Source organism: Parasteatoda tepidariorum, chromosome 8, assembly GCF_043381705.1.
Source record: "Parasteatoda tepidariorum isolate YZ-2023 chromosome 8, CAS_Ptep_4.0, whole genome shotgun sequence".
In the NCBI taxonomy this organism is placed as follows: Eukaryota; Metazoa; Arthropoda; class Arachnida; order Araneae; family Theridiidae; genus Parasteatoda; species Parasteatoda tepidariorum.
In genome coordinates, this window is record NC_092211.1 from 25,052,086 (window position 1) to 25,074,844 (window position 22,759).

At 28.4% G+C, this 22,759-nt stretch overlaps 1 protein-coding gene and 1 long non-coding RNA gene across 2 annotated transcripts in view; both read right to left on the reverse strand.

Moving 5' to 3' along the window:
- LOC107455064 (apoptosis-stimulating of p53 protein 1) overlaps nucleotides 1-22,759 on the reverse strand; it is a 453,339-nt gene that overhangs the window by 396,501 nt on the left and 34,079 nt on the right. The gene's annotated exons all lie outside the window — the stretch shown is intronic.
- On the reverse strand, nucleotides 11,534-18,449 carry LOC139426295 (uncharacterized). Its single transcript, XR_011637515.1, has 2 exons — nucleotides 17,041-18,449; nucleotides 11,534-15,143 (listed from the first exon to the last, which is right to left on the reverse strand). It is a non-coding gene; the product is annotated as an uncharacterized lncRNA (long non-coding RNA).

Genomic DNA, 22,759 nt, shown 5'->3' on the forward strand with positions numbered 1-22,759 from the left:
ATGGAAAACCCCTTTCAGATTTCTGTGCAGAAACCTCTGTAAATCATTGGCTTGATTGTGGAACTGGCAAACGTCATATTTGATTCATTTAAAAAACGCAGTACCCTCGAATAAATTGACATTCCAGATAACTTGACATTTGTCATTTAAACCATTTCATAAAAGAAAGAAATTATTTCATAAAAGAAATAAATTATTCTATAAAAGAAATACTGGTTCCTATTAGTAACCAAGTATTCCTCTTATTACTGTATAATGCAATCCTAGTATTTGTAATCCTAGTAACTACTAATTCATTGTGCAATTTATATAAATGTTTGTAATAAATAAGAGAAAATTATATTTTTATTTATTTAGAAGCTACGGGTTAGTTTCAAAGGAGGACGGGTACATTGATGGACAAGCCGTCCTCGGGGACGCGTAAAATTTCTGAGTTTCTTCGAGCCCTGGTTTGCATTTTAATGACTCATTACCAAGTTACTTATAAGATGCCATACTTTGTTGGGCATTTTCTAAGTTCTAAAAAATTTCCCAATGTCTCTCGATTTGATTTCATGGTCAATCAGCAGAGGTATTTATCTGCTATCAAGAAACTTCACCGATAGTTAAGTATAATCATCTTCTTCAAAAGATATGCCTCATTTACTTTTGATACCGGAGCAAGGCCTTTATTTAGCTCAGTTTTACCTCATTAAAGTAATACTTTTCTATAATTCTGAGATTTGTTGGACTGGAAAATTAGCTGGTCAAAAAAAAATCTATCCGCACAGTTAAAACCAGGAGATGCGAAATCGGTAGTTAAAATATTCAACTCCATCTCCAAACTTCCGATTCCAACTTAAACCAAAAAACTTCAATTTATTCTATCGACATCAACTTAACTATTTCTAAATATTAAATTCAACTTATATATGCATGATTAGAGTTAAAAAGGTATTTTATTTGAAATTACATTTCAATACTATAAACTTGTAAACAAAATATATTTGTACAAAATTTATATGTGGGGTCACTGTTTATGATAAGTTTTGGTAGGCTAGGGTCGGCGAGAGAAAGGGAATCATTTCCTTCGGTCAACTGTATTAGCCCTAAAATTAACCCTGCTGCTATTTATTTTTCAATATATAAAGAATCAAGCCAATGCAATCAATCAACACAGCAATTGATTCATCAATACTTTAAAAACTATGCAACAAATAATCAAATTGTTCGAAATATTGATTTAAATACAAAAAAGGAAATTAACTTAATGTCATTTTTTAGTTTTCAATCTAGAAAGAATCGAGTCAATGCAATCAAACAACACAGCAATTGATTCATCAATACTTTAAAAACAATGAAACAAATAATCAAAATGTTTAAAATATTGTTTTAAATACACTAAGGGAAATTAACTTATTGTCATTTATTTATTTTTCAATCTATAAAAAATCAAGTCAATGCAATCAATCTGCACAGCAATTGATTCATCAATACTTTAAAAACTATGCAACAAATAATCAAGTTGTTTAAAATATTGTTTTAAATACAACAAGGGAAATTAGCTTAATGTCATTTATTTATTTTTCAATCTATGAAGAATCCAGTCAATGCAATCAATCAACACAGCAATTGATTCATCAATACTTTAAAAACTATGCAACAAATAATCAAATTGTTTAAAATATTGTTTTAAATACAATAAGGGAAATTAACTTAATGTCATTTATTTAGTTTTCAATCTATGAAGAATCAAGTCAACGCAATCAATCAACACAGCACTTGATTCATCAATACTTTAAAAACTATGCAACAAATTATCAAATTGTTTGAAATATTGTTTTAAATACAATAAGGGAAATTAACTTAATGCCATTTATATATTTTTCAATCTACAAAGAATCAAGTCAATGCAATCAATCAACACAGCAATTGATTCATGAATACTTTAAAAACTATGCAATAAATAATCAAATTGTTTAAAATGTTGTTTCAAATACAATTAGGGAAATTAACTTAATGCCATTTATTTATTTTTCAATGCATAAAGAATCAAGTCAATGGAATCAAGCAATCAACTAATTAGTTAACAAAATGAGAGATGGAAACTTTTGAACATCAACGGATAATACTGAAACCGCCGATTCGTATGTTACCTAGGTAAATTGGGGAAAACACTATACTTCGCGCTTTAACACATTACCCTAGTTAATCTGCAAATTAGCTAAGTAAAGGGCAAATCGGAAATTTTTAAGCTTTATATTGTAACCGAACTGCATACAATAAATATGTAAAGTAATAAAATTCATTCAACGAATAATGCTGAAACCGCTGATTCGCATGTTACCTAGGTAAATTGGGGAAAACACTATATTTCGCGCTTTAACACATTACCCTAGTTAATCTGCAAATTAGCTAGGTAAAGGCAAATCGACAACTTTTAAGCTTTATATCATAATCGAACTGCATACAATAAATATGCAAAGTATTAAAATTCATTTTTATTGAAATAAAATAGAGAAATATCATAATCCATTACATTTGCCTGACTTTAAAATGGAGATACTTATCAACATTGATTTTTTCAATGGAAAAAAATTAAAGAAATATTTTTTTTAAATATGTCAAAAAAAGAAGTGTGTTTTAATCATTTCATTTCTGAAAAAAACACTTGTGTGTGGAAGATGCAGAAAAAAAATGAAAGAATTATTTTTTTAAATATGTCAAAAAAAGAAGTGTGTTTTAATCATTTCATTAATGGAGAAAAAAACACTTGTGTGTGGAAGACGCAGAAATATTTTGTCGTTTTGTCGAACTGTTTTGTGTCTTTCAAACAACTTGAATTCTTTTTTTTTTATATTCCGTTCGAGTTGAATAAAATTTGAAAGCATTTCAAATATCTTTTTGATAAAAAGAAAAGGAAGATAAAATAAAGAAGTGCGGGTATATTTTTTTCTTCCATTTCTTAATACTTCAGAAAACTCCCCCGTCTTAGAATAACGCGTTTTTGTCAGCGGTTTTACCTTATCCCGCCGTCTTTCTGAAATACAAATGTAGGACAACAACAGTACCCACAAAACGAACTACACAATATCGTCTGCATGGGAGCTTTGTGAAAGCGGATTTCAATAAAATTCTGTTTGAGTTCTAAATAAACGATTTTTTTTTTTTTTACCGTCTGTCTTTCTATGGATTCTTAGTGGAAGACATAAAAAATCGTTTGGTTTGAGATTGAAAGTAGTTTTTTTTTTCTTGTCTTACATTCAGCTTATTGTTGTATTCAGATTTAGCGTAGTTATAACGTTTTTTGAATATCCTTTAATGATATGTATTTAAAAAGTCGCATGTTATTAAATGAAGATAGGTATACAGAAAAATAAAGCAAAATAAAATTTTATAAGCTCCGTTTTTAAAGGCGACTAAAAAGGTTAAAATAATGTTATTTTTATCTAACCTAAAAACAAAATCATAGAGCGTTTTACTTTTAAGAAACATAGAGAGAATTTATGGTGATTAAAGTTCACAACAAAAGTTTTTTAAGAAAGATTTTTCAGTTTAGGACTGACGAAATTAAAATTACTTTTGACAGAAATTGAAAAACGGACTTAATTTGGGTAATTTTTTAAGTTTATTTATAAACGAAACACATACTACAGACAACAAAAAAAAATCCAATTAAATTAGCGTACAATTAAAAAAAAAGAAAGATAACAATAATATTTAGACACAATATATAGCAATAATATTTAGACACAATTGTTCAAAAATATTAGAAAGAATATTAAAAATGTCAAGATATCTGGCAAGACTTTAAAATGTACCAAAATCAGCATAAACCGAACTTTTTGTTTAGTTTTATTTGCAAAAAAGCTTACAAAATCTTTTTTTATTCCGAATGTATACACCTTTTTCATATCAATCATATTTAAAATATCAGAGCAATAAATCATATTATTTGGATCGAAGTGCGTTGGTAATAATTTTGGAAGTTTAACAATAAAATATGGCTTTATAATGCGATAAAAATCGGTAAATATTGTAGAATTTGATAATTTTGTCATAATACCTAAGAGCATGGTATACCTTTTATTTGGTTAAATTTACTTTCCCTTTCGTAATTTTTACTAAATTTGTGGTAATGAGAATTATAATTTCGAAAACCAGAATTTGAACCATATTAAAGGAAAATTATTTAATTAATGCTTTAAGTACCGTATATTTTAATTTTATTTGTCAGAATTATGTTTTTTTCCCAGAAATGTCCTTACTATACAGTACGTTAATTTTACTAGATTTTTTTTTCTCTGTGTACTAAACAATCGTATCTACAGCAATCAATTTACGTTTCGTATTTACTTTCTATAGCAATCTAAATCAATCGTATTTACCTAAGTAATTGAAAAAATATAAAAACATTGATATAACTATAACATAGAATTTAGTTTCTAAATTTATTTTTGAGTTACAAGAGCGCAACTGCGTTGAATTTAAAGAGATTAACAAAGAAAAGCACTATTTACTAAAATGATAACTGATACTGAAATGAAATAATAATCTGCTAAAATGATAATTGATGATAAAATGATACTTAAAAGATAAATACAACCCATAGTAAATTTTAAGTGCATTTATACTGTAGTACTTACTATGTATGAGTGTACTACTATATGTGTCAAATACTTATAGAGTATTTTATTTTATGACCCTTATATTAAACAGCAGACCCAATTTTTTGGATTTACGACTTCTAAAGCTCAACTCCTTAGCCTTGTAATTTTGAACCCAATCCAGAAGACAAGGGAACTCCTGGATCATGTATTGGGAGAAATTTGCCTTTGTGGAAGACTTTTTGGATGAAGGTAACTCGTATTTGCGTTACATATCGAGGGAAACCGCGAAAACCTCCCACGGTTAGCCTGACGGCGAGGGGACTCTAACCCCTATCCGTCTACCACTGAAGATATTTTACGTTAGCACTGCGATTGGTGCTAACCGGATGTGGAATTCGTATCGACTAGCCATTTCTGGTGTTCGAACCCGGTTCACCTCTTTGGAAGGCGAACGCTCTATCTCCTTAGCCATCACGGCTCTACTTATAGAGCAGGGGTTTCCAACTAACATGAGGCTGGGGACCACAATTAAAAACACAAATCAAATGGCGGGCCGCAACTTTATCAAAATTTTACGTAGGACTCTTTTATGCTTGAAGGGGCATTGAATATTACTGTCAGAATTTTACCAAGTTGTACAAAACAAAAGCATTGAATTAAAGTAAGAAGCAGATTTTTAAACATATTTAATTGCATATTAAAAGATTCGGGCTACAATAACTTTAATGTGAACTTATGTATTAAACAATTAATGTGCAACAGATATCTAATTGTTAAGATATAAAACTTTGAAAAGGTTGGTATTAAAACTTAAATTGTAGCACACAAAATGTTCAATGACAAAATTGAGGTTTGTCTGCTGCAATCACCAGAGAATAGATATTTGCATTTTAAATTTAAAACTTACAAATGTGTGTGTAAATATTTTCGTCCAAATAAAGTGGTTTCAAAAAGTTAAATCTAAGAATTTCTTTGAGAAAATTTCTGATACATACATGTTAAATTATGTTCACAAAATACAAAAAAAATTAAATAAAAAAGCGCAACATACACAATTAGTTTTGTATTTGAATAAATATTTTCTTGGATGCAAATCTCTAAAACCTTGGACCTGAGAAATAAATTTTTTTGCATCGTTGGTATGATAAATTTCACAGAAACGAAGAAATTAGGTTTTTATTAACGAGAAAAGTATTTTAAACCCATAAAAAAATTTTACGAAAATTGTCCGCAAAAAAATATATTTAGTTCGCGGGCCACATAAAAAGGCTTCGCGGGCTACATAAAAAGGCTTCGCGGGCCGCCAGTTGGAAACCGCTGTTATAGAGTATAACAAAATTATGTTTTATTGGTTCGTCTATTTTATTTTAATGCAAAGATTATAATATCTGGATTATAGATAAATCACCAGAAGCACATTAGTTTACGTCACTAGCGAAATCATTCCTAAATTCTAGTTTTCCCCCACCTAATAAAAATAAGTTAAAAAGTAGAAAAAGTTACACTTCTCTAGTGAATAAAAAAAATTACGTTTCCTTCATATGTAACATTAATTTCAATCTTTCCCATCCTCTACTGTATTCATTTTCTTAAGTCTATCCACAAGCAACTAAACCAAAACCAAAAGAAAGCTAGATAATAACTACCACCCCAATCAATAACAACAAACTAAGTTCTCCTTTTGATTTTGTTTCCGCATCGAAGTTATGAGATAACAACAACAACAACCGCAAGACCAATTGAATAACCTAATGAGCTTTTTTCAGCTTTCCAAACACATCCGAAGAAGAAGAAGATGAGGATGCCGCGAGTCACCAGTCTGCGTGTCTCATCAATTTCCATCGCATAACCGGATTGGTATATATCAAAATAATAGCAAGATGAACCGCTAGTTTACCGATTACGCTTCAAGGACGCAACATGTCCGGTCGCGGTCACACCTGTGCCGCAGGATGCGTTTTATTATTGTTATATTTTTTTCTTGCATAGGTACATTACCTAGGAAATACACAACGAGAAGGTAATCTACATAATTGTATAGTTCATTATTCGCAAGCTCAGTTTGAAAAGACATAGCTTTGTATCTACTTTCTTCAAGTTATTTTAATGCAAAACTATTAAGAATAAACAGATGAACAGTGTAAAATCAGTCCTGTCCACGTGTTGTTGGTATTTTTTCCACATTTTCAGAGATAGTTGCGATTTTATTATTAAAGTTATTTACGTCGCGAATTTGTTCATAGGGATATTGGAATATTTTTTCAAATTTTGATTCTTAACCCGGGTAATTCAAGCCAGATTTATAATCCAAAAACATAAACACAATGACGTTTTCCTTCGTAGCCTACGTTTTTTTCTAACACAAATAATTTGGAAATAAAATTTTATTAGTGTAAATAAAAATTAGAAAATGTTCCAATATATACATACATATACAAGATGTACTCGTATATATACACTGCCTTACAATAATGGAGGAGGCACATTAAGTTTCGGAATTTTATTTTTAATTTATCAAAATATATTTAGAGGATTATTTCTTAACTAGTGGGCTGCGCCCCCTGCTCGCTAACGCTCGCCAACCCCCGAAAATTGCTATGCAATCTTATATGGCTTGCTTCGCAAACCAAGCTCGCTTCGCTCGCTGCTCACTTAGGTACATTGCAAATGCACAAAATTCTAAGAATTCAAAACAATCATTCAAATCCATATAACAACTTCTTTTTTTAAAAAAAATTACATCTTTTTAGTAAATACTAAGTCATTAAAATAAATTTGAATTCAAATAAATGACATGTAATTCGTTAAACCTTTTAGAAATGTGCTATAATCTAAAATCTTAAGATAAAATTTCTAAAACTGATATCTCTTTAAAAAGGTTAAAATTTTGACTAGCACGCTTCTTTTGATTATACTTCAAAAGCGTAACAGCGCGACTGAGACTCATTTTTTTAATGGATAACTAAAAACAACAATAAAACAAATAAATTCATGATATAAATCAAAAATCGTCAAATAAATTCGTAATATATAAATTTGTGAAAAAAAGCGCTTTCGACAAAATACTAAAATAGAGATCTATTGACAAAGACTACTCACGTCTGCCTAGCTTAATAGTATGAGATTGCCGCAGCTGAATTGTTATTTCAGTTTCCGTTTTTAAAAGTGCTATATGTTGAGCCACCTCAGCTACATTTGGCATGTGACATTTTAAACGGCAATCATTGGTCGATTTTCTAGCGTTGCCATTCGGGGAGTTGTAATGAGGCTTTTTGTCACCGTGTAAGAGAAATATATATATAGATTTTAAAGGTCTTTAGTTCACGCGATTTTTCATACTTAGCATCAAGGTTTTAAATGTTAAGAGGTTTCAGGGACTGACAGTAAATTACGAAAGAAAACAAGTATTTTTGAGCACCCCATGTCAGAAAATCAAGCAATGAGCTTGTGACGTATACCGATTACTTGGGTTATTATTTGCAATAAGTGCATAAAATTTCATAAACCTAGATTAAATATTTATAGAGATATAGACATTTTTATTTTCAAAAAAAAATTTGCTTGCGTTTTTTTTTTTGCTACAACTTTAAAATATCAAATAAAATTAAAGAAAATTCTTTGAGGAATTTAAAAATATGGAGAAAACAAATTCTTCCCAAATTATCATACTGTAGGGGAGAGTGGGGTCAATTGTAACAGGGTACGATTGTAACAGTGCAAAAATTTCGAGTGCCAGGTTCTAGATTTGGTTCCTAGGCGGCGCACAAGGTGTATTTAATAAATCTACATGTACACCCCTGCTGGCAACCATTTTTCTATACTTTTGAAAGAGTTACATCACAAAAGATATTTTCACGCTACGTAAGTACTTTTTTTGGTATTAGAATATTATATTGTTACAAAGTAATTTTATTTAAATAAATAAAAATTATTGATCGAATATGTAAGTAGACGCCTTAATTAACATTTAAAAAAAGGATAAGTTTTGTTAATTAACTAGCATCGTTTTTAACAAATGAAGCTGAAATGGCGTCTTGCGATTGTAACAATAAGTAAAGGGACGATTGTAACAGCTGAAAATAAATAATCCTATATTTACAAGCCATTACTTAACTCTTTAAGAAGCACCAATAGTTTCCTATATCATTTATATTATGTTGCATGTGCATTATTTTATTTGTCACCTTTCACAGCATAAATTAAAATTTTTAACCTTTTAAAGTTAAAAGTTTAACCCTTTACGTCTCTACTCATCATTATTTTTACTCCTAAAATATCACTACTATTTTGATCAATAAAAAAATATATCACAACTATGATANTACAAAAATGAAATTTTAAGAAAAAGTATTTTATGAAACTACCGTTTTTCCTAAAATTGAATTTGTGAAACTACCGTTTTTCCTAAAGTTGAATTTGTGAAGGTACCGCTAAACGGTAGTAAATTCAGCCTGGACAGACCCCTGGCTAAGTTCTCAATCTCATGACTAACTGAACAAGATTCGAGTCCCTTTCAAACATGAAGAGTTTCCAGTGTTCCTCACTCCCCAATTTGTGTCCATAGACTATTAGAATACGATACTCTCGTTAACACCTAGATGGCAGCACCATTGTCGCTAATAAGTTAAAATAAATAATGCGGACGCCTTTTAAATAAAATCAATCAAATGAACTACAAGTTCTACAGATGAATGACAACAAATATAAAACTTTAATCTTTTAATAACTAATAATTTAGCCTCAAAAACGGATTCTAAAAATTATAATTCTAAATTACAACAAAAAAGAACAACAACAAAAACTATCTCAGGTTGCCATGCAACCAAAAGTGAAATATTAAAACAAATAAATCTAAAGAAAATTAAAGGTGGCGCTTCTGTCAAATATACATACGTTAATAACTTAAAATCTTAAACAACCATAAAGGCTGTTTAACGCAAAATGTTTAGTATTTCCAATCTCTTACAATAGGAGAAACAAGCAGATAATCTAATAAAAACCACATTCCATGGTAACCACACATCATTTGATATTCCACATTCATTTAACAAAACACAACTGAACCACAGCTAATGCTCATTACCTAATGAAAGGCCTAGCTCTATTTGATTATGTCCAATTAAACATCCTTTTAACGGTTTTAAAACTATGCTAGTTGTAAATGGTTAAGAAACCGTATAGTTTCCTATTCACGGTTTTTAAACCGTACTAGTTGTAAACGGTTTCAAAACCGTAATAGTAAAAAATGTTTTTTATTGTAAACTTAGTGCTTAACTTGATAAGCAAACAGCTGCTGATTATTTTTCCGTAATTTTAGAATAGAAATTCTGACAGTGTATTATTAAAAATCATCACTTGATTAATCAAGTATTTCGACATTTATATGTAATTAAGAAATAAAAATTTAACGTAAACATTTCAATAAAAGAATATTTCGCTTTACAAATCTAACATGATGATTATGGTCGAATTATGCTTCTGGTTCAAGTGATTGATCTTGAACGCCTCTTTAAATTTGCCTCAGGCCTTGTTTTGTAAAAAGTATTTGAAATAAAAATCTTCTCATTCAATACTTAATCGAGAAACTTACTTTTATTATTAAGTCGCGGGTGACTGAACGTGTTCATATTCGTATAAAAAAGACTTTTAAGCAAGCGTCATGAACTGTTCATAACACTTTTATTGACTTATAAGAGTAATAAACTCAAGCATGTGTAATGAATATGAAGCAAATCTAAATGAATATTATTATTCTAAAATTTTTACCTATGAGGATCAACTAGTATGAAATTTCGAGCATTTATGAGCTTAAAGAAATACGTAAACTAAACTAAGACAAAATCTAGCCGAATATATAAAACGGAAAGCAAAAAGATATTAATACCACTATGGGACGTTAAGAGAACTGCGCAACTCTGTACTCACTTACTCACTATTGCTGCAGTTTGACTCCTGCACTATTAAAAATTCTGTTTGTCAAAATTGTTCAAATATTTGATCAAAGCTCTAGGTAATTGCATTGGTTGTACAACTTTACATGAAGTTTATAGTGTTCTAAAACGAAGAAGAAAAAAATTAACGAGGTTTATTTCCTTCTTAAATGGCATTACTTTTGAATGGATCACTTTTTTTTTCAAAATTGACATCTGATTTTTGAAATGATAAACATGCAAGTTCATTTTTAAAAAAATACATATAGACTTAAAATTTTCCGGAAGTTTCATTTTATCTCAATATGCTTATTTTTTTAAGGTGGCAAGAGACTTCCGATTTCAAAAATCACTTGACTTAATTAAATACTTTCCTATTAAACTCTAATAAATATAAAATTATAAGATATTGATCGACTCTTTTTGAAATTTCATGTTTTCGTAAGAAATCTTTGTTTGCTGTAATTTAAATTTACGGAGCAATCTATATATCTACGGGTCTAACATAACTCCGGTCAAGTTTTTAAAAGTTTTAAGTATTTGGGTTTTAAAAAATCGCGTGAACTACCATTTCCGTTGGAATATTTTTTTTTAAATTTTCAAGAAACGTAAGTCATGATTCAAACCTTAGTTATTTTATAAAACCTCAAAAAATTTTAGTTTTTTTGTAATTACGTTCAGTTTTTATTCACGAATAATTTTATTAAGTATCACAGTAAATGAAAAAAAAGTTACCTTTGCGTACGCGTGAATTCTGTTACAATGATAGAAGTAAGCTGAAGCTAGTAGAACATTCTTAACTAGAGAAAGTTTGGTTATTTGAGCCAGAATAAATCAAGGTAATATTTTGTTCACTCAGTAATAAGAACATTATCCAATGTTATCCAATAAAATGTAAAAATGTTTGATAGTTTATTAAGCCATAATTTAAGTTGATTTTCCGGATGAGTGTATCAATAAAACGGCAATAAAATCAGACCAAGTCGAAATAATATGAAACTGTGCTACAAAAAGTTCTCATTCATATTTCAATATATTTATTTTACAATTTTTACTCTACAATATGTATTTCGTCATTAACATTTGATAAAATAATTTTAACAAAATGCCTTAAATTGATTCCATACTAATATGCAAACGAAAGATATAAGTTAAAAACTGCACAGAGGAATTACACACATTCGTATACAGAGTACTTATATGGAATTGTGTTTTTATTTTTTAATTACAATTCACTCAAAATTTAATTTTTAAAAAGAAAACGGAAAAAATCATTTCTAAAAATATCTAATAAATATGTTAGAATAAGATAGATCAGTGATTCCCAAAATGTAGTTAATGAACAATCAGTTCTGTTAAGAATTAACCATTAAGTAACAAAAACATTTAAAAGTTATAAAAAAAAACATTTTACAATAAAGAAACATTAATTATACAACAAAATAATTCTATTAACCATCTTATTTGGTTGCGTATAGAAACATTAAGTTTTGAGAAACTTGGCTGATTTTGAAAAAAATGCCCATATTAATAATTGGAAACAATTAATTAAGAGTAGCAATATCTATTTAGCAAATTGACAAGTGGTAATACGTAAAGCAGTTTTGATTATAATACATTTTCAAAGAGTAGCATAATACTCTTTGTGCAAGTAAAGTAAATCTGAAAGCTAATTTTTGAGGGACTTAGTTTCTTACAAAAGAATCTTAAATAAAAAAATATTAGTTATGCTGTCAAAATAGAAAACAACTAAAATTGAAATTATCTATGATAGATGTAAAAAGCAATGATTTTTAGTCAATAAACTGTTTTGCATAAGGATTCCATTAAAAACAAATTTGAGAAGCACTGATTAAAAATTTGTTATTCATTTAAAAAAAAACTAATTACTAATTTGTACTTATCGCTCAACAATTAAAAGAGCTGTTTTTTTTAAAGGTTCAATCATTCGCTTGAAATGAGTTCAAAGAATTAAAATGAATTCAAAAGATTAATTGTAAAATTTATTAAAAGAAACTCAAATTAAAATTCATCATAAAAAAAACTTTTCAAACTGACTTTCAAAAGAAAGATTCTGCATTAAAAAAAAAGAGAAAAGTTTTAAAATTTATATTGTAAATATCACAGCAATTATTGCGTGTAAGCAATATTCATTTCAAAATATGAAAGTAAATATCACAGATTTCGCTACATATAAATTTATGTTCGGTGAGCGAAATATAAATAATTATTTATCAATTGTATACCTTTGGGACAATGGCAAATTAAAATTTGTAAATATCACAGTAAAAATTATATTTAAAAATATACGTATAATCAAGTAATTATCACAGCTAAAGTTGTATACATTTAAAAAATAAAAGCATTATCAGATAAATATCAGAAAAAGAGATGTATACATTAAAAAAAATATGTATAAATAAGTAAATATCACAGATATAACTTTAAAAGCCTTATAAATATTTTTTATATATTTTTGAAACTGAATCTATATCATAACAATTAACTTGTTATACTCGAATTTGAACGTACCAACAACATATTTAAAATAGGCAAACATTTTATAAGTATTATAAATATTTTACGATCAATAATTAATTTTTTTAAAAGAATTAAACATACATCCAAACGTAATTTAAAGGCTGCAAACATGGTTTCATCACTAGCTTATGGACAATCTTCAATGTACTGATGTTTAGTACTTTAAAAATGCCTACGGGGAGGACTTTCATGGGAAACTGACCCACATTTGTGTTACACGAGAGGAAAACCCCGAAAACCTTTCGCGGTCAGCCCGACAAGAGAAGTCTTGTCTACCATATTTTACATGAAAACAATTTATAGGCTATGGTGAACCTTGACAATCTAAAACGTTTTAAAACGTTTAACATGTTGACGGTTAAGTTTAATTTGTCTGTAAAGATTAATAATAAATGCACTTTGCCCATGGGATATCATTATAGGCATTAAATATTTCCATCTTATATATACCTTATCTAAATATCTTAAGTTATATAATATAATATATATCTTATATATTTTAATAGCTTAAGTTATCAATTTAATTATTTAACTCATTCTAAATGCTGTTATAGTTAAATAATATTATTTATTTATCACATTTTGTAGAAAGCGAATATAAATACTTGTATTTTTCTTTTTAACAATATGACGGATTATTTTTTTCAATGCAAATGTATAACTTATTAGTTCACGTCGCACCAAAACGAATATCAAAATCTATTTTTCTTTAAGTTGTTTTAGTCTTTTGCTATTAAAAAATTTCGGTTACAGGGTTATATTAAATTCTAACGATCTTTTTGGTAATTCATTTGTAGCCAGATTATTTAAAATTTAATGTAAATAACGCGGGGTTGTCTATTTTTTTTTTTAGTTGCATTATTTATTGATAGAGATATATTTGACTGTATTATAAATTGGAAAAGATCCAAAAATTGGGGAATTTAAAAATTAAATTTATGAACTTATCGTCAACGTGTTAAAGTTAGTTATTTTTTATTAAGTTATTAGTTTAACAATAAATTTAAGGAATTTGTTAGCATATATTATTTGCTAACATATATTATTGTCAACATATTTATTTGTCAACATACATAATTTGTCAACTCGGTGCATCCAATTGTATTGGATGTATCGAGACTTAGGTGAGTCCTAAACTTTAGGTCAGCTATCGAAGCCCTTCGTAGACAGTTCAGATCAATTTCAGCCCTTTGTCGATTTTTTAGGGCTATTCCAGTTATTATTCCAGTTAGGACTTCAATATACCATTCATAAAAATACTGGCACCTGAAAAAAAACTAAAAAAAAATTATAAGTTAGTAATGTGTTGTGTGAAATAAAACCCGAGGCTACATTTTTCAAAATTTTATTCACATTTTATAGATACAGAGACGAGCATGTACGTTTTACAAAATTTTGTAGAAAATATATCGGAATACTATGTGATCTTGACGTCCAACTGTATCCTCTAGGAGCATTAAAGTGTACTTTTGATCATAATTTTGTCGATGTAACGTTGTATGTCGATGTAACGTTGTATGATGTAACGTTGTATGTCGATGTAACGTTGTATGCCGATGTAACGTTGTGTGTCGATGTAACGATGCATTTTCTAGCTCTGTGAGTTGTAACCGCAACATCGAAAAGTTATGCGTCTCGGGCACTTTCTATGGCTCTTTCCGACAGCAGACGTTGCTGAGTTAAACTATGCCTTAACAGCTAATGTGTTTGTACTTTGGTGTCATTCTATTGCTTCTACAACAGACGTTTAAATGAACAACTAGCGTGTACTAACTATAGGTTTTAGTGTCATCAGACTTTACAGCAACGCCTAAGATCATCTCAGAGATTTTAACGAAGTCACTGCTATCTTTCTGACAGTCGATGTTGCAGCCGTCGACTTTGATACAATCTATGCAATCAGTTTGAACTGAAAATTTTGCGGTGTTCTTTTGATGTGATTTCAGTACCACGTCGAGTAACAATAGGCGGTAAGCTCATCAATGTATATATTGAATGTTATAGAAAATATTTATAGTAAGTAAAACGAATTCTACTTCCCTTGATATATTGAACTCTTTTCCTTCTCCACTTCTAGCACAACCTAAAGGTAGCAACATAATCATAATTTCTGTTTAGGAAACGAAATCGAGAATATGATGCTTGAACATCAAATATATTTTATCAAGCAATCGAATATAAAATAAAAACAACCAAGGTTTCTCATAAATAAGTAAGTTATGTTTTTCAATTTAAAGTTATAAAGGCAATATACTCAATATTTGTACTATATTAATAATACTACTAAATTTTTAATTTAAAGGTAAAAATAAGCATAATCTATTCTTTTTTTAAATATTCCAATCAATAAGCTTTTATTCAAAAATCTGAGTACCTAATGTTTCACAAAAGTATTTAAGTTCTTATTCGTAATATAAAATCGTTGTACTTTTGTTAAATTTCATTCAATATAATATTTAGAATATCTAGGAACTGAAAATTCAAATTTTCAACTCTTCCTACAGCTTTTAAATTTATTTTTGGTACATACAAATTAATTAGTTATGGATTACAACATTTGGTCTTATGAGTGTGCCGCTCATAAGACCAAAGGTAATATTATGCAGAATAGCTTTCAAAAGATAAAATTTGTTTTTTAAAAAATAATGCAAATGCGATATGTTAAATAATTAAAATATAATAAATCTCATTATTCTATACGTGCATTGTTATTAACCTAAAACTAATTTTACGTAGATAATTTTAATTAAAACTTAATTTTTCTTTTGTATATGTAATTTAAGAAATGAGTTAACAAATTAATTAATCAAGAAACTTTTTTAACACATTAGCTATTAAATGAAAAATAAATTATAATTATTGAGTAAATATTTACAATTTATACTTAATTATCGGATTAAATCAATAATTCTCTCAAATATGACTAACTCAAAATGTACTTCTTAGTTCGAGACCGTGAATGTTTCTCTTGTGTCATAATCAGGTCATACAAATTTTGATTTTAAATTAATAAATTTAACTTCTACAGAATTTTTAATAAAGACACGAAGAAAATCAATTTCAATTTTCCAATGTAAATTTCATCACCATCCATTCTCCAAAAATGTATTGCCTACATTTGACTCTAACGTATTTTCATTTGAAATGCAGTTACTTCTAATTATTCAATTTGATTTTCTATTTAGTTTAAAATATTTGATAAAATTTACTGAATATTTAAATGATTATTTAAGTTCAATATCAAGCAATATAAAAAAACATAAACATTATTAATTTTAAAAACAATCCATTGCACATTTCCAGTAATAATATTTCTAATTACCTAACTGTCTTTATCTTTGCTAAAAATGATTACACTTTTTTTGTCATTTCGAAGTTATTCTATATAAGAACATTTTATAAATATTAAATGTTACAGCTGATTTTTAGAATGTTTTTTTTTAATTTTGAAAATATTGCGTAGCTCTACCTAAATAACCAATTTACTTAATTATAACTACATCTATAACAAGAATTTGCGGTTTAAAATTTTGAAATTTCTTAAATTATATTTTCAAATATTTATTTTTTTTCTTTACATGATTTTAGTACTTTTAAAACAAACAATTTCTTTCAGAAATTAATACCCCATTTTTTCAAATGAAAATACATGTTTCAATTAAATGCTATAAAAAATCAAATAATATGACACAAAAATATTCATTTCAAGCTATGTGGTACATCAATAATGGTTAAGTTTAATATTTCTAAATTTGTTTTACTTTTGGTAGAATTGTCCTTTCATAAATTTTAAATGTCATATCGACTTAAATTTGCCCACAATTAATTATGCGTAAAAAATTTACATAGAATACAATACATCATTTACCTATCCACTTATCGTCTAATGTTTAATTTTTTTTGATTAATTTAGTTAAAATTTCGATAGTTTAAAGTTTTAAAAAATAATAATAATAATTCCTTGCAATAGGCCAACTTACCCATGATTTTTAGTTGAGTTCCGGTTCCCACAAATAAACTTGCTGCTTAAAAAAATTTTCCGCTAGAGAGTCGAGAGAGGGAGGGCGAGCATTGATTTTAATCATTACTGACCACCACTTTTTTACTATTTGATCAAGAGAATAACCCCTGTTGCATTTTTCAATTACAAAGTAGCTTGCATAAACGCCGCATAAATTTGATTCACCCTGAAATTTTATATTATTATATTTAACTTCACGATCAGAAACAAATGCTTTGAAACTATTCTTGTATTTACTTGGATGATATCCAAATGAATCAAAAAATTCTAAATTATGCTCGTCCTGTACATAAAATGCTACCCAATGAGGAACGTCTTCGAAAATTTTATTTTTAAAATATAAATCACTAAAATCTTTGCTTGTATAAGTATTAATAATAAAGGCTGAGTCATTTTCAATAGACTCCGGTATTTGATCTGCCGAAAAAACACCTTTAAATATTCGCCGTCCCTCCTCTCGCTTAATGTTACGTAAAACTACTTCCTCCACCTGTTGCGAGAACATTTTTGAAGAGAATGCGATAAGAATTCCTTTAAATACTCCTACCATGACCTATTTAAGGTGATATTTTATTGGATAAACGATTACCTCCTTCAAGCTTTGTTTAGTTTCAGTTTCTATTTTTTTAGTTTCCTAAAATGACGTATTCATGAATTTATTTTCTTGCTACTTGTTGTTACGTCAAACTTAGTTTAGTTTCGATTCCTTATTTTTTAATTTCACTTCCGTGTACAGTTTGTTTCTTAATTTTTGTTGCATTGCTTATTATATTTCTCATTGTTTCATTACTTATTGTTGTGCTACTTATTGTTATGTTACGTCTTGCTTCATTTAGTTTAATTCGTTACTTTTTCGTTTCATTTTCTTGAAATGACGCACTTATTTGTCTGTTAATTTTTGTTGTATTACTTATTGTTGCATTAGTTATTGTTGTAATTTATTGTTGTAATACGTCATGCGTTAGTTAGTTTCAACTCGTTGTTGTTTTTTATTCATTTTCTTGAATTTCGTATTGTTATCATTACTTATTGTTATATGTGTTTCATTACTTATTGTATTTCTCATGGTTTATTACTTATTGTTGTATTACTTATTATTATGTTGCGTCTTGCTTCATTTAGTTTAATCAGTTGTTTTTTAGTTCCATTTTCTTGAAATGACGTACGAATGTATTTATTTGTCTGTTAATTTTTGTTGTATTAGTTATTGTTGTAATGCGTCATGCGTTAATTAGTTTCAACTCGTTGTTGTTGAAGTTATATTTCTTATGCGACTTCCAACAAGGTTGCGTTAAACGTTTAACGCTACATTTTTACTGGCCGGGAAATCACGTGGTAGGATCCAGTTTTCCCTCATTCATTTCCATATTGTTTTGGTTCTCACTAGNGGTATTAAAAGCCATGATTAATAATAAATCTTAGTTAAAATATATATTACGAGGATTTTCACTAGAAACAAAATTTTGCAATAGTGAAATACGGTCAATTTATTCTTGTAATGTTTGAATTTTAATGACATTCGTACAATTGTGTTGCTAGCAGTACACAAACTCCAGAACCTATCAACTACTAAAGGTGCAAATTTGTGCTTTTTTCGCTGTAGAATATAGAATGCTAATTGTTACCAAGTTTTAGAAATGTAAAATCATCAACAACTGTAGTTAGTAAAAATATTAATTCAAACAAAGCAAATTTTTCTCTTCAAAAGAAATTAAATTTAGTTTATTATGATTGGCATAATCCATTTCTTCCCGTTGCTTAAGAGAATTAGGTTTATACGTAATTGTTCTTATGATGAAATATATTTGAATTCCAGATTGTCATTTTATAAAAGTGTAACTCGCAATTAAAAAAGCAGACACTCCAGACATAAATTACTGTACTGAAACAAATATTGTTGCAAAAATAAAATCTTCGAAATAAAAAGTTTTAGTTCAATCTTTTACTAGCTATATGTTTTATATCTCAAATTATATTCATCTTAATTTTTTAGCTAAAACTATCGTATAAGAATTGGTCAAAAGAAAAAAGAATGCACGTGATAACGTCATAAATGCAATCGTATCTGCAAAGAGGAGTTCACCATACTATTTTATTTGTCTGTTAATTTTTGTTGTATTACTTATTGTTGCATTAGTTATTGTTGTAATACGTCATGCGTTAGTTAGTTTCAACTCACTCTTGTTCTTTTATTCATTTCCATGAATTTCTTACTGTTATCATTTCTTATTGTTATATGTGTTTCATTACTTATTGTTATAACTGTTGTTTCATTACTTATTGTTGTGTTGCGTCGTGATTCATTTAGCTTCAATTCTTTTGTTTCACTGCTTTGAAATGACGAACTGATGCTTCTTGCTTAACTTGATTTTTACTTATCGTTGTATTACATCATACTTTGTTTAGATTCGATTTATAATTTTTAACTTCATTTTTTTTTAAATGCCATAATGTTGTATAATTTTGCAACTCACTTTTTGTTTCATACACATTGCATTACGTATTGTTGCATTACTTATTGTTATGTTACGTCATAGTTCATTTAGTTTAAAAAATTCGTTGTGTTTTAGTTTCGTTTCTTGAAGTGATATGCTGTTGAATTTATTTGCTTCATAGTCATTGTTGACCTACACTATATTTCGTTTAATTTCGGTTTCTAATTAATTCTATTTATATCATTTTTTTTCTTTTTGTGGCATTACTTATTGCTATTGTGTTTTGTTATGTTTTATTTAGTTTCAATTCATTGTTTTCTTTTTTATTTACCTACTTTTTTCTTTCACGGTCTTGAAATGACGAACTGTTGTTTTTAATTGATTCTTACTTATTGTTGTATTACATCAGACTTGGTTTGGTTGCGGTTTTTAATGTTTTAATTTCACTTTCTTGAAATGACATACTTTTGTATTTATTTTCTTCGTACTCTGACATACTTTTGCATTACTTATTTTACATCACTTCTTTATGTGATACGTCATGCTTTGTTCTGTGATATTTTAGTTTGTCTACTTGAGATGACGTACTGTAGTGTTAATTTATGCAGCCTTTCGGTTAATTATTATTATTTCAGTTAATTATTAGTTCAGTTATTTCAGTTTGTTATTAAAACATTATCATTATTTGATTATGACAGTAAAATTTTATTTCCTTTCTTAGTAAAATTTATGAACGCTATTTTATGGGATAAAATATTACTTTTAAACTTTTCTTTAATATCAATAAGTTAATCTTATTAGTTTAACTTCTTTAAAAGCTATAAATTTGTAAACAAAACAATTATTCACAAATTGATTTACTTTGTTTTATTGTATAATATTTTAGCACGCAACGCATTACACTTTCGCAACGTCTCAGCAAATGCTATGTAATTTCTAATATAAGTTTTAATGTTATTATTACTTAAAATTTTATTTTTTACGTTCTTGGGATTCTAAAAGATAGTTATATTGAAGAAATTTTAATTTTACGTCAAACTAGTACTTGCTTAGCTATTCAATTCAAGTTAGTGAGTTTTATTACTTATATAAAATACTTGCATAGCATTATATTTTCAGTAAGTGAATTTTGTTAAGTTTACTTGAAACGTAATGGTGAGAAATATATTTTCTTCCACAGAGAAATTTAGAAGAAAAGTAATAATTTTATTTTAAGCCCTTTAACATTTTTCTGTGAACATTTCTGTATTGTTTCAATCCAATAAATTACTCAGAAATCCATTTTAATTTAACGTTTGAATCAAAATTTAATTTTTAGTTCGACCTATTTCTGCGTTTATGCAAAATTATTAAAAAAAAATTTAAGTTTTTTATGTTTGTAAAAAACAGCTGTGTTTAAGTTATGTAATAAATTAAACTGTTAGAATGAGTTAATAAAACGATATTAGGAAAATTAAATATAGTTTGGTATTAAAAGCCATGATTAATAATAAATCTTAGTTAAAATATATATTACGAGGATTTTCACTAGAAACAAAATTTTGCAATAGTGAAATACGGTCAATTTATTCTTGTAATGTTTGAATTTTAATGACATTCGTACAATTGTGTTGCTGGCAATACACAAAATCCAGAACCTATCAACTATTAAAGCTGCAAATTTGTGCTTTTTGCGTAGTAAAATGATGTAGAATGCCAATTGTTACCCAGTTTTAGAATTGTAAAATCATAGACAACTGTAGTTAGTAAAAATATTAATTCAAGCAAAGCAAATTTTTTCTCTTCAAAAGAAATTAAATTTAGTTTATTATGATTGGCATAATCCATTTCTTCTCGTTGCTTAAGAGAATTAGGTACATACGTAATTGTTCTTATGATCAAATATATTTGAATTCCAGATTGTCATTTTATAAAAGTGTAACTCGCAATTAAAAAAGCAGACACTCCAGACATAAATTACTGTACTGAAACAAATATTGTTGCAAAAATAAAATCTTCGAAATAAAAAGTTTTAGTTCAATCTTTTACTAGCTATATGTTTTATATCTCAAATTATATTCATCTTAATTTTTTAGCTAAAACTATCGTATAAGAATTGGTCAAAAGAAAAAAGAATGCACGTGATAACGTCATAAATGCAATCGTATCTGCAAAGAGGAGTTCACCATACTATATTACAACTACTAAGAGAGAAAGCATTTAAAATGAACGTAAAGTCATGCTAAAATGAATACGTACCGAGCTGAACATCAAGCAGTACTACAATTTTCAGGACAGAACGTGTGGATATTTATTGATTGCCATTTACAGCGAACGCGGTCTGGTACAAACAGCTACGATAAAATAGTGTAAAATTTTGGTACATAGAGTATATAATGTGCCAAAACCCCAGAGGAAGCATACATAGTGTTACCCAACTGCGAGACTTCAGTTGATAAAATGATTAGGGATATTCGAAAAGTTGACTCGTGACATCTGTGCAATACTCTGAGTGAAGGAACAATTTACTTCCGGTTGATCTGTTCTGATTGCATCCATCTCAGTACGACTTTACATCGAGTGTAAAGGGAAGTAGTTAATCGGTTAGTTATACGCTATCTGCAGTCCGCTGCTCTTGTCTTCGAGAACAAACCTGAATATTGGCTCTGCTATCGTTACTGCATTTCTGACGCTATCACACGCTCGCAATGGAAAAAAGACCACCTTGAATAACTTTTGATCTAATAATCTAATCTTCACTTTCTAGGACTCAATCTTAAGGGCTCGAGGGAGTGGCGCCGAATATGCTAATTAAAAAGTGCAAATGATATTTTAAGTTACCGGACACAAATCAGACACAAAAAAGCTTTTTCTTTAAGTATACCTTCTTCTTTTTTTTTGACGGATTCGGATTTCCAACCCCCAAAATATAGTGGGTGGCTGCCCAATAGTTGGGTCCCAATAATTTGGTCAGGAGAGCGGACTAAGTTTCTTAGTGGCTTAAGGCCTGGTTTCTTAGGACAGGACGCCGTCAGCTGGAAATCAGCGCTAACCTCTGATTGGTCCATTTGTGAGCTTGATAGTATACGTCATCGAACGCTCATCTTGAACTACAATTGCCGTCCAACTCAACTGCAGTTGGATTACAACGTGACGTTAACCACAGAAGCAATGGCGGACAACATCCAACAGCACATTAAAATCAGCCAAGATTTTGATTTTGACATTAAACATAGCTTCTTCATTAAACATAGCACTCTTCAT